Here is a 13652-nt window from a genome sequence, read left to right on the forward strand (position 1 = left end):
TCTAAATGGGAGCTGTCAGGATATTGGCTGTTGTCATGTCAGTGCTCTCTGCTCTGGTTCCCCTCTGAGAGGAAAAAAGTTCCACCACAGTGTTCAGTCAAAGTGAATGTCTGTTGCTATATCAGGAAGAGCAACGCTAGGAGACGTGGAACGCAAACTGTAAAAAAAAAAAAAAAATGCTCATTATATGGTAGCTAAAAAATCACAGATAATCTCTGGGAGGTTTAAAGCGGCGGGATGGTGTCTAATTTTAATGGCAACAGAATGTGAAGAAGGGTTACAGAATGTGAAACAGAGGCTTTCTGAATGTGTCGTGTTGAGGGTGAGAGGAAGTCTGAAATAGGAAATAGGGTGTTGAATTGTAAAGAGGTCAGAGCACGGAGGCAGTTATTTAGAAAAAGTGAAGGATTAGCAGGTGTATTCTTGAGGAATGTTGATAAGGAATTTCTGCAGTAAAGTAAGCAAAATTCTTGGCAGGGTTTTATGCGGCATGTGGATATGATAATTAATGTAAGACAAAGAGGCATGTAAGGCACTGTGCGCTATTTATGACAGGGGGTCTATGGAGGAAATTAGTCGGAAGGCTTTGCATTTTTTTTTTTTCATTAAGGCTTTAATTTTCTGGGCATTTCCAGAGGGAACAGCATTCAGTTCACATTTGGATTTTTTTGTCCTTGTAGCAGATTTTGCCAACAAATCTCTATTTTTGACAAGTCAATGCTCCCTCTCCCTGGTGAATCTGCTACAGCCTGGTATGGTTTCTAACTGCGCATTACCATCTTTTGTACGATATCAGAATGTTAGTATACCATGCTATAGGCTCCTTTTAGCTGTCAGGACTCATACAGTTCTAAATATTTGTGTTTCCCATCTGGGAGCGATTTCATGCCAGTTCACATTTCAGATTTGATTGTAAGTCCGGTCTATAAAAGGAAAGCACTTGGAGGTGCAAAGCAGTGGCTGAGTGACGGTAAGGGGATCTAGCATGCTAAAATGAGGCGCATTGGCAGTTTGTCGTCTCTTAGTCTATACAGTAGGGCTTCAACTAATAATATATCATTTTATTTGAGTTGATTTGTTCAGAAAATGGTGAAAATGTGTGTAATAGTTTCTCATAGCCTAAATGGACATCTTCAAATGCCTTATTTTGTCTGAAGCTTTTACATTTTCAGTTTACAACAATATAAAACAGAGAAAAGCAACAAATCATCACATTCCTGAAGCTGGAGCCAGATACATTTTGGGCATTTCTGCTTGAAAAATGACTAAAACAATTAATTATCAAAACAAAATGTTTCAGTTCTACTATAGAAAATAGATAGAAAATGACTTAAATGCCTGTTTGTCACTTTATCACTATATTATGTTAAACGTCAGAGAGATTAAAGTCCTCCATAGACTTCTGTCATCAAAAGCAACCAGCCCTTACTATCGTAACACTTAAGAACGCCGCGGTAAGTTGTCCGACTGTGATACTGCAAGTAGACGGACAGGAACACAGAATGTTAAGCAGTTTGATGTTGAATGTGAAGTGAAAGACGCAGTGGAATGTAAATCAGGCATCTTAGAACGGAACAGTACGTTTTTATGACGAATGTGAAGTAAGAAGGATGTCAAGTGGTTAAAGGACAAGTAAATGCAATTGAAGGCAAAAGAATGTAGGATGTTGGCCATGCAGCTATGAAGTGAACCTAGTTCTGTTGTTGAATGTAAAAGCTCTGGGAGAGAATGGTCACGTGAGGTCGGTAGAAAAAGCCAGCCATGGGGCGAAAGAGGTATTTAGAAGATCATTGTTCCAGCAGTTGAAAGATGTCAGATACTGTTCTGTTTTCCCATTGAAAACCCATTTGTTGTGCAAAGCTAACAGCGAGGTGGTAACACGGAAAATAAAAATACAGATATAGTGTGTGTGCCCACACATGAGAGATTTAAAGTCGTAATCCCTTTCCTACCCACAGCTTACAGCATCTACAACCCATTACTTCCCTCTTAACACTAAGTTGCCTGTGCAGGTGTATACTTACAGTGTGTTTGTGTTTCTGTGTGTGTGTTTGTGTGTGTGTGTGTGTGCATCTATGACTAAGAGTAAGGTAAGACAAGACAGAGGCAAGGAGAAAAAGAAAGGGCACGAGATTGAAACAGTGATCGATAAGACTCAATAAAACACGAACCAGAGAACAGCCACCCTTAGATGGGTGCAAAACTTTCCCCAAGGTCTGCCAGAGACAGCAAAATCCATTTGTTCATAATAAACTCAGAGGCCTGTTGTTTGATTTCTACCTGTAAACTCAGCAAAGAACCCAGTTGGACGACAACAGAAGGAACAGGTTTTCCTCGGGGTGGGGGGGGGGCTCTGCGCTGGGCCTGACAAACACTTTCCTTCTCGCTTGAAACAGTGCGAGCATCAGCAGCCGTGCCTATCCTGTGAGACAAGGATCTGCTAAAGGCGGTGAAGCTGCGTAACATAAACCACGACCCTAAACATGGCCCACTACGGTAAAAGCTACTGGAGAACTGGAAAGCACGTTGCACCTTACAAGCACTGGGCAATGCTTGAAACATTTAAAAGAGAACTCGCCGTCTTGGGAGGTTTTAAGAGGTTATAACAAAAACCAGGTAACTCCTCTGCTTTGTCAGAGTTAGTGGGTAATAAAACAGGCAATAATGAACATGAAACTGCAGCTAAGTCGTCGCAATCGTGTTTGAGCAGTGCAGTAGAGACTTAAAGCCTTGATTTCATATTTACCTTGGTATTTGACGTGTATTATAAAGAACCAACAAGGCATTTTTAACAGTGCAGAGCAATACCATGTTAGCATAAATTAATGTGTACAACACAAGACCATTTTGAGCTCTGCATCTTCTACTTTTGAATTTTTACAGAGTCAGCATGCGGGGATAGGTTTTTTAATCGAGATGGGAAAATGCAGTAATTTCAAATGACACTCTGGTACTTTTGTGAATTACCCACAAATCCACAGGATAATTCAACTTCAAATCAAACCCTTGTGATCATACAGAAGCTCATCCCTGTCCCACATCACACTTACATTTTATTTTCTCACCCATCAGTACATTGTCCCACATAATGCTGTGCCAACATGTTCTAACCAAAATGCATACTGAAATGTGTACCATGCAGTTTGTCAATTTATAGAAAACAAATCTGTGCATTACCTGCCCCCTCTAATGGAAGCACTTGGCTGTTCAAAGGTAACACTGTTAATGAGGAGCACGGAGAAACACGGTCTGGTTTGTGGGCATAATTTTCCAAAAACATCAAATCCACTCTAAGCTGCTGTGCTGTGCTGAGATGCACTGCTAAACATTTACACACAGGATTCAACAGCACACCGCTTTGCTCTTTGATTTGCTACGATTTACGACGAGCTTCTGTTGTTTACATCCTGCTGTAATATGACTGTATAACGCGCGCATTATGGCTTCCTGATGTGGTTGTGATGCCTTGTTATGCTTTATGTGCAACTCTTCCAAATGCAACCCTTCCGTACACTTGATTGGTGCTCTCCTATTGAATTATTTTATTTATTACAACTAAAATTTCACTGTTAGCTACTGATGGTACACGACAGTATTCCGTACAGAAGATATTTACCTTGTAAACATATAACAGCGAATTGGATGAACAAAACAGTGCTTAACATTATGAAATACAACTGGCAACTGAATGATACAATCCAATGAAAAATAAAATTGAAACCCTTAAATTACAGTATAGTAGTCACTATTTCTATTTTAAAAATTGAAAGCATTATACGGTTGAGTCTTGGCAGCAACACTGTGTTCCCATATAATTAAATAAGCATTTTTATCTATCTGGGCACAGCCCAGAAGCCATTTATTTTGTATTTGTAGAGTATTTTTGCTGCTGCAGCATCATATTTATCCTGTTTAAGTAAGCGGTGTCATTGAGGATTGCTAAAAATGTAATGGGTGTAAAAATGTCCCCCTTGATCTCTATACAGCACGTTTCCAGACAACAAAACCTGTCTGGATGGCCTAAATGTACGGAGTGCTGCCAGTTTACATGTATGTTTTGTCAATAATACAAATAGTGTATATCTGATGTACTATGTCCGGTCCGTTTTTTTCAGATATGTACCTAAAATAGTTGGTGTTGATTTCTTTATTGTCTTTCAGTTCTACCTTGTCATGTTTCCTTTTAACTGCAAACTCCTCAAAAGGAGGAAGAATTGTTGTTGCTCTCCAAATGTTCCCCCCTATTTGGTGTGTTTTTGTCTTTGGTCGGCACTGTTGTATCCACACTGATGTGTCCCCTGAGTGAACTTGACCCAAACTGAATCCCACTGTGCGACTGAGTTGTGTGTTCGTGAAAGATGCAATGTATTCAAGTTAAAAAAAAAAAAAAACAGCAGCACTGCAGCTCCTAAAGCCAACATGTGTCCTGTCATACACAGCAATGACCTTGGTGGTCTCAGAGTTACGGTCACGCAAGTCTTCCAGTAAGTTCCCACAACGTCTCTCTCTTGCTCTCATGGACTCTTGGTTTAATCCCAATCTTCTCGTCTTCCGAAAAAACTGACAATGAAAAAAAGAACAAAAAAAAGCCATAAATAAAAAAATGGGCCTTTGCACTGATTAGCCACAGAGAGAAGGCCTGAATCCTCAGGCACCTCCCGAGTGTTACCAGGGATTTAGACACACGTTGGACTCCCTACAGTAAGAGCCAAAGCAAGCGGCAGGTTTTTTTGACCACTTTGAGAAGCAGCAACAGCAATGAAGACCAGCAATATGCAATGAGAACTACCAGCCTGCACTCAAGGAAGGGAAACAAACTCACAGGCTAACAAACTACAATCAGGATTTGCGGGCTACAAAGGCAACCAGTGGTCTGCAATAATAACTGCTAAGCGTCTAGACTGACATGGGAATTTTTTTGCAAAGCATGCATACGTCACTGTTCTTTGGCTCATTAGGGATGACTCCCTCTCAGTACCTACAGACACAAGCCCTCGATTCACCCTCTCTCCATGTTTGCCATCAGACCTGTGTACATTTCTACAATAACTCCTACATGGATTGAAAGGAGATGTCTTATTCTGGAATATTATTCAATAAAATAACATATATTTGTATGATTGCAAGCAGTGTCCTTTGGTGTTTTTGTCTTCTTTTGCCCATTTCCTTTGTCCGTGCAGTCACCTAATGAGCTGCATGCTTTTATAAATGTAGTCGAGGCTGTATGACATCACAAAAAATATATCTGTTGAAATGGGGAAATATATTTTAGAGGTTATTACACCGAAGTCAAAGCTTTGATGGTTACCAAAAAGTTTTTCAGTGTTTTTGAAATAAGTGACCGTGAGCTGAGCTAAGAGAGACAGGTGACATAGACCGGTGGTTCTGCAGGTCCCAGCGGGGCAGGCCGAGCCATCTGACCTGCCCCGAGTCTCTCCTTCCTTCCTCTGTCTTTAAAGGGCGTGTGGGATTGTACTTTGTCCCTGACGTCCCTGAGTCAAATAAACTGCGCCATTTCATGCCTGTATGAGCAGTTTTAAAGAGGTTTAATAGTGAGCCAAGCAGTGCTCGTTTCAGGAGGTTTTGACTGCGGCAGCTGTGGCCACCTGAGAGAGAAGCTCATAGGTTTCAAGCAAAAATGAACTTGCATTCATTATCTCAATTACACCTAATTAAATGATCATTTTATTCAAAATCAATATTACAAATGTTCTTGAGAACTCGACGAGAGGCTCACTTGCCTGTACACACTGCTCAAATCACATTAATTAAAACGATAAACCAATCCAACAACCTTTCAGTGAACACGCTGATGTTTACACAGCTCCCTTTCTACACACAGTGTATTTGATTATCAGTCCATTCAAATTAGCCTTCTGAATTTATAATGCTGACACTCAACAGTAACACTATAATAATTCCTTACCTCTGGTTATGATTAAATAAAACTACACGACCAAGAGTGTCCACACACTGTAAATACAGTATCTATAGTCAAAAATGATACATAAGTGCTTAACATTATAAAAGCAGGAAATGCGGATCATTCTGTTTAGTGTGATGTAATCTGAGGATAGTAGAATAATCTGCTGTCACACACAACTATTGCAAAAAAAAAACCCACAAACGTCTATTTAATGTCCATTTCATGTCAGAGTTGGCTAGTAAGAGGTAAAGTTGAGATGAGCCACAGATTAAGACTACAGAGGCCTGCAACGCTGGGAGCATTCTGGAATTCATGCTGTTTCCCAACAAAACCCTGTGTATCTACATTTACATATGGAACCCAAAAGCTCATACAGTAATATTAGATGGCTGCATTACACGCACGGTTTTACTCATCGTCACCTGTGTGTCAATTAAGGGTTTAATCAGGGAAAGAAAAACAACTGTCAGTTGTAGAGGGACATGGAAACTGAGTTACACTAACACGCGCCTGCGAGTCATTCACTCGCAGTAAACTGTACAGAAGTTGGCAAAGCGTTGGTCAAACGACCTATGGCAACGTGAATAAAACCAGCAGTCATTTAGCATTAGCATAGTAGCAGAGCGAGCTGTCTTACCTTAGCCCAGGTGCTTGTTCTTACTTCAGCGCAGACGCATTGGCCACAGTGAGGCGCTAACATGCTAGCTAAACTTCTGCAGGCTAGCTGCTGTCACAGCTCATCTGAATGCTAGCATAATTATGCTAACATTAGCATCAGCTCCAAAATCGTGTCACCGTGTGAGACTTGTATTACATATTTACTCCCACTGCCTCCTCCTCAGAGTTTGTGCTTTCACTAACTGTGGATGTTGAAGCTTTCTTTTTCTTCCTTTATTTCTTTCCTACAAACATATGTCTCATTTCCACCTGCTTGTGTTTGGCTAGCCACCATCTAAAATGTGCCCTTAGAGATAGGCCTACAGGATATGTGCCACCCTATAGCAGAGAGGGTAACAGAAGAGGATGTGGCACACTTTACATGTTTGGGGGCGTTTAAACTACATAGGCCTACTTATTTATACTCAGTCTGGCATGTGTTTAGGACAGCCTATAAAAAAGCATGGTGGGAGTTAACTTAAACTCATGGCTGTTATGATTCATCCACTTTATTACCTTCCTTATTGTTTATACATGTTTCAGTGTAAAAAAAACCCTCCTTTGTCAGTCGGCCTTGAGACTCTGTCTGTAAGCCACCTGTAAGCCGCTACATCTTCATGTCAGTGTGTTCAGACAGCTCAAAGGGATGGATGGTGAGAGCCTCAAGAACTAAAGACAGATCCCAAGATGGTGGAAACATCTTGGAGATGAATAATAGTCTCTGCACTGCTTTCTTGAACTGACAAACCAGGGTATTCCCCTCTGCCATTTTTCTACCATATAGTCCATAAAATAAAATACCAACTGAACAGTGCAACGGAACATCCTGTTCCTCAACTCAGTGCTGTTACGGATGATGCTCTGACATTTTAATACAACTCTGCCATAGCCTGGCAGCCATAAGCCATAAAGGCAGGCCACACAGAGGAGCTGCCTCGCTTCCACTAGCCAATTCATGGACGGCCAGTGAGGAGCGATTAAAATCATGGCCATATAATTCTTTGGAACACTGGAAATATGGGTCGTTCTCACAGTACACGATGAAGTGTTGTAGTGCTGGAAAAAAGTGCTAATAGCTCCAGATAGTTGATATGGATGCATTGGAGATGTCTGCTCCATGGTTGTTGTGAGGAGAGTGAGCACCTTCAGATTTCCACTCCTGCTAAGACTAAGTCTTAGGCAGTCTCTCTGGGGGTCCTTAAGACCTTCTACTTTAGTGCAGTGGAAAGCATCCCTATAGTGGGCCTCAACAACTGGTAGCCAATAGGAACTACTCTGCTGAGGACCTTGGAGCCCCACAGGGAGTGGTAAGGTCAGCGGGTCATATCATCCACACTCACCACCCTACAGAACTCATACATCAGAAGGTGCATAAGCAGAGCTAGTAGGATTGTGAAGGATCCTCATCACCCCTGCAGTGGACTATTCCTTCATCCTATTTCAGTCTTTACACTTCTTTTGACCTATTCCTTATTTTTCACTCTTATTCTAATCAAGCATCATTGCACATTGGCCCTTTAGCACACCCCATTGAGTATACCACAACATTAAGAATATGAGTATATGACGAATAAATCTTTGAATCTTGTATCCTCCCTATCTAACTGGCGCCTTATAAGCTCTTACAGTCACGGTAGGCTGAGAATCTTGGGTGGAGGTGGGCTGTCACCAATGGGTCCGTAGACTGCTTGTCCATCCTTTCAAAATCCCTAGAAGACACTCTTTGAATAGGGATCTTGCTGGACTATGAGTTATTTTTCTGAGAGATGGTGTTTCCATCTTAGCTCGGGGCAGTTTCTTCACTGGTGGACCACGGAGGCTGTCAGGAAGATAATGTGCTGCAATGATGAGTGAAAGGAGCCCCTCTGGTTCTGCATCATATCTGTAAAACATGGTTCCGCATGGCCTGAAGGAAACCCATGTATTTCTCTTAAGAAAGAAAGTAGACTCTCTGTCCAGTCTACTGTACATAAACAACAAAGCGAGTGCCAGTGAGTTCCAGCAGGGTGAAAATGTTGAAAAAGGGCAAAATGCACAATCTTGGCTTTTATAATTAGCTTTGACAATGATGGGCCAGCAGTTTCTCTCTGTTTCATGTCTTTTAGCCCAGTTAGACTAAACACTTCCTTATCTCTGCACTGGAAGCAATCATTCGTAATGATTGTCATTACGTAGTGTCATGTGCAATTAATATGGCCTGATGGGATTTTCAGTCACGCTGCATACAGGCAGCGATCACCTCTAGAGGGGGGGTCCCCTCTGGTGAGGTTTCTTCCTTTTTTCCCCCCTATTAACGCATTCAAAACCATGGAAATGTATCATCCTGGACTTGTTGGATGTGCAGCTCTTGGTTTATCCTTTTTACATACAGATCAGTCTGATCTGGCCACCAAGGACGAGAAGAGTTAAAGCTACAATGAACAATTAGGAAAAGAGATTATTAGCGTTTACCTGCCCACCCACTATCAGGCATTATTGTGTAAAAATACTCCTTCTTACTGGCGTATTTATGTCTAGTGAGTGTAGCGTACTGCGTACCACTATTTGTGGAACAGTGGGGCTTACAAGTGTCACAGCATCCATAAGCTTGCCTGACAAAAATAAAACCCTACAAAAAAAATAAACGTAACATTAGAGACAAACTTGTTTTAAAGCTGCTTGTCACCAGCTTTAAAAAAGTGGGCTCAAATCTGGCTCATGACCTTTTTACAATTTCCATACCATCTTTCCCTCCTCTTTGCATCACCTTTGTAGATATCAACCATGAAATTAAAGCTCTTTAGCAGTAATATAAATGTCTAAACACAAATGCAGATGGGTCATCTGTCAGATAATTCCATGTTAAGCATGAAAGTGTTAAGCTCCATTAGCATATTTTACATTTTTCAACACACACATACAGAAAATGGCATGATGTATGAAAAAGTCGATGTAAAAAAACATCCAGCCCAGCGAATATTCATTGTTCATCTGGTCTGAGATTAACAAACTAGCATCCGTCTGATCTACTGAAGAGTCTTTTCAAACAACCAGGATTATTTAACCGAAACGTATCAGATGGATTAATTGCCGCAATTACTTCTAGTTCACAACCCAGCAGTCAATTAGACATTACAGTCTCTCAGTGATAACCGTGGTAAATGGATGATGGCTCATGTCCCACAGATTGGGATAATTAAGCTACAAGTCATACTCTAGAACAAGCTGAAGTTGAGCAGCATCTGATCACAGCAGATTATCGCGTGCTCTGGGCTGTCGCCGACTTTCACTACCAGTTCCCCTTTGAGACGTGACCTCGGTCAGGGTCAGACGGCCCTCTCTCCTCCTCTGATCCTCCTGGTGCTTTACTGGGGCATCTCAAATCTCATGGAAGCATGACTTGTGCATTTATATAAGATTATTCTCTGTAAACCCACACAGAGAGGAGCAGTCTGTGCTCAGACTGAATGGAGCTTTATATTTCTTAATGCAGCAAATAAGGATTAAGGCATTAAACCAAATATAGTTCTCACGATAGCTGGAGGAACCAATTACCCTCACTGTGAGCATGTTTCCATTATAGGCATCTACATGCTAAATTTGAACAGACGTGGGAAAATTGCAACCTTGGAGGTTTTATGTGCATGTGTTGCATTTAATTATGTTTTTCCAAGCACTGAATGCCAATGCTCTAATTCCTGCAGTCTTTCTTTGATATTAATATCAATAGCACAGTATCAGATGGAAAAACAATGACGAAAGAGTCACCAGGAGTGCATGCGGGTGAGGATAACAAATATGAAAATTATATCTCCGTATCCAAAATGAAAAACTACTGCAATACAAAGTTGAACAATTGACAGTTGAGATAATGAACAAAAGCCATTTGATATTTCATCATTTCTACATTTTCCAGAGAAATTACTGCAAGAAATATTGCCGTGAAAATGAACATTCATTATTCATGATTTGATTGATTCACATAAAATGAATGCCGTGTATCTTAAAGAGTGTGTAAAATAATTCACACGTCACATGGCTGTCAAGCTTTAAATTATATCGTGTTCCTGCAACACTGTGTATGATCGTCCTCTACAGCTGAAATGCTATTTGAGCTACAAAACAAGCAAAGCATCATTACAGGCACTTCACTGCTGCAGCTTTAATCAAGCCATTACACGCAATATAATCTAAGTTTAATGTCAATTTGGACATAATTCAAACTCTTGTAACTGTGAGATAATTGTTGATTAGATCCCATAGCTTACAATTGAAATGTATTTATTTATTTATTTATTTTTATTTACAAGTTTGTTTGTTTTTCATGCGTGACATGACTGTTGACAAGAGGAATGCATTGTTTGATCTTTTCACAATATTTCACTGTTTTGTCTTATTTGAAATGTAATAACCAGTTTCAGTATATAAAAAAGTTAGGAAGTTAGTCAATGTTAAGTGCATTTTTTTATTTTCATTCATATATTCATTATTGTCATGTTATTCACTGTTGTCATATGGATCATTGGTAGTCATATTCCCATTATCAGTATAATAGTTATCCCATTATCAGTACAATAGTTACTGCTGTAACTATGGCTGTAATTATGACTGTTCCTTGCTATGCAGCCCCCCCCCCCCCCCCCCCCCCCCCCATTTCTCATTCACCACCCACATCCAACATGGACCCCAACAGAAAGCTGCCCACCTCTGAATCAGGTTCTGTCTGAGCTTTCCTCCTTTTGATTGATAGATTGATGAATTGAGTGATTGATTGATACAGAGAATAAATTCTAGTAAGTAAAGTTCACAAACACCTATGAACCAATTAATGACACAAAAATGCATGTTGTCTGGTCCCAAACAAGAAATATAACGCTTTAGTCACAGCCACTAAGTAAGAGCTAAAGTGTGTGTGTGTGTGTGTGTGTGTGTGTCTATAGCTTTGTTTTGTATTCATAGTAACCACCAGATGACAGCATTGCACCTCAGAGTTCTATTTGTTACTTGTAGCCTCATGTAACCTTTTTGTCCCACGGCCTGCTCCCTAGAACGAAGCCACAACCTGCACACTCAAGAGCACAAGGATTACAGGGAGTCATTACGGTAACATCAGCACACGGGTGTCAAATTTCAAGGCTAAATCCTAATTGGAAAACATCTGATCAGAGAAAAAAGTGGTTAACCACTCAAATTTATGACTTAAAATATCAAAGGAATTTTGGGAAAAGATTTTCAGGTAGGTAACAGCTTATATTACAGCAGAGAGATTAACCTGCATCACATTAGTTTCTGGGAAAACTTCTTCATAGTGTGAAAAATCCTATGAAATGACATTGCCTGCACTTATTATTGATGATAGGATTGACCATCCTAAACAAAGGTTGACATCAGCAATAAAGGCTATATCTGTTGCTAGTTTTGGGGGCTCAGTTAGGTCAATAAATACATTAATAATGTATTTGTGTTGTGGACTTGGAATCACCTTTAAGTGGACTGTGGATAATAGTTAACCCTTTATCGGGCAAGGGACCATATTTGGTAACTGAAGTGGGAGTTCAAAATGCCGCCCCTTGCCTCACCATGAGGCAGTAGAACTACAAGATTTCTCCAAGCCAATCGGCGACAATCAGGCTACATGACAGACCGGCAAGAAACCATATATGGTAGCTTGCTATGCTACTTATGCTAACACCATAAAATTGAAATTTTTTTGGAAAACTTACATAAGAAAGAAAAGTGAAATTTTGAATTTCTAAGTATTTCAACGAGTGCCCTATGAAGGGTTAAACAGAGTGAGAGAGCCGAAACGGAGAGGACACGCCCTGTGAAGCAGGGGAAACACATTCAAATTGTTCCATTCAGTGTCATCCCTCTCTCCTCAGCTGAGTCACTTGATAGGTCAACAAACTTAAAAACATCAAGAGAGATGTTTACTCCTCACGTCCCCGTGTCTTACCAAAAGTATACGATGACTCAGAGGGTGCCTGCGGGTATCAGTCTGAAAAGTCTCAATGTTGCGCAAGTATCATCGTACTTTCAAAACCTGACAATCACTGTGTATATTTAGACATTATCATGCAATCTGGTAAAAGTGTGAGAAAAACTCACAGCTTGTGCTTGTTAGTCTTGCTCGTGCGTGGAAACTACCTTTTTGGTGGCATATTTTGTGTGTCTTCTTAGAACAGTTTAGACACAAGCAGGCGCCCAATAAAACCTGTTTGTCTGGTGAAGTAACAGAATCAGCTCTAACTGTAACTCTGAAGCTTTGGGGAGTCTTTGAAGAGTTGCCTGACAGCAACGTAGCTGCACAACACAGAATAAAATCAAAAGGGAAACTGGGATTCTGATAGGCGCCATTCAATCACATAGATATGTACTTAATTTCAATTTTTCACCATTACGCATGAATAATGTGCATATGCGATTTGAAAATCCACTTCTGGAGCAAACAGTGGAGCAAATCTGACATGGCGTACGAGGCTGTGACATGAAAGCACCGAGATTTCCTCTTATGTTGTCACAGTGAACAGGTCAGAGCAAACTGTCATGTGAGAACAGGTCTCCCTCAGGGTATAGTGCTGCTGAAAATAAAACCCCAAGCCTGGACCATTTCTTAGAGCTCCACATTTTCCTAGAGTGTCGGGAGGAAGGTGTTTACTCAAATAAAGGATTCTGGGGGCACGATTTGATGTAGTGCTGCTGCCCACATTGTTTCAAAATTGGAACATACAAAATAATTATTTACAGGAAAGACAAAAAAGAGGTTCTGTTTTTTTCTTCAGCCCAGACAAGTGACTGAGGGGAAGTGAGGGTTACAGATCCATAGGTGGGAGCTGACTAATACATTCTATTGACCAGTGACTAGATGTATTGGAAAGTGCCTCAATCAAGGACAATGTTGCCTTTGTCTGTCACTTTTGCTAGGTAATAATTCACGCACACATTCAGCTAGGCCACATTACCACTGACTGATATTCCGCTCTCCAAGTAATGCTGGTAACCGCTGATAGTTTAATTGAAAGTCTACAGTAGATCTGATGTATAATCATATGGCTGTACTATGTGTTGTCATAACACATGAGTGCTTGTA

This window comes from Pempheris klunzingeri, chromosome 14 (assembly GCF_042242105.1).
Source record: "Pempheris klunzingeri isolate RE-2024b chromosome 14, fPemKlu1.hap1, whole genome shotgun sequence".
Classification (NCBI taxonomy): Eukaryota; Metazoa; Chordata; class Actinopteri; order Acropomatiformes; family Pempheridae; genus Pempheris; species Pempheris klunzingeri.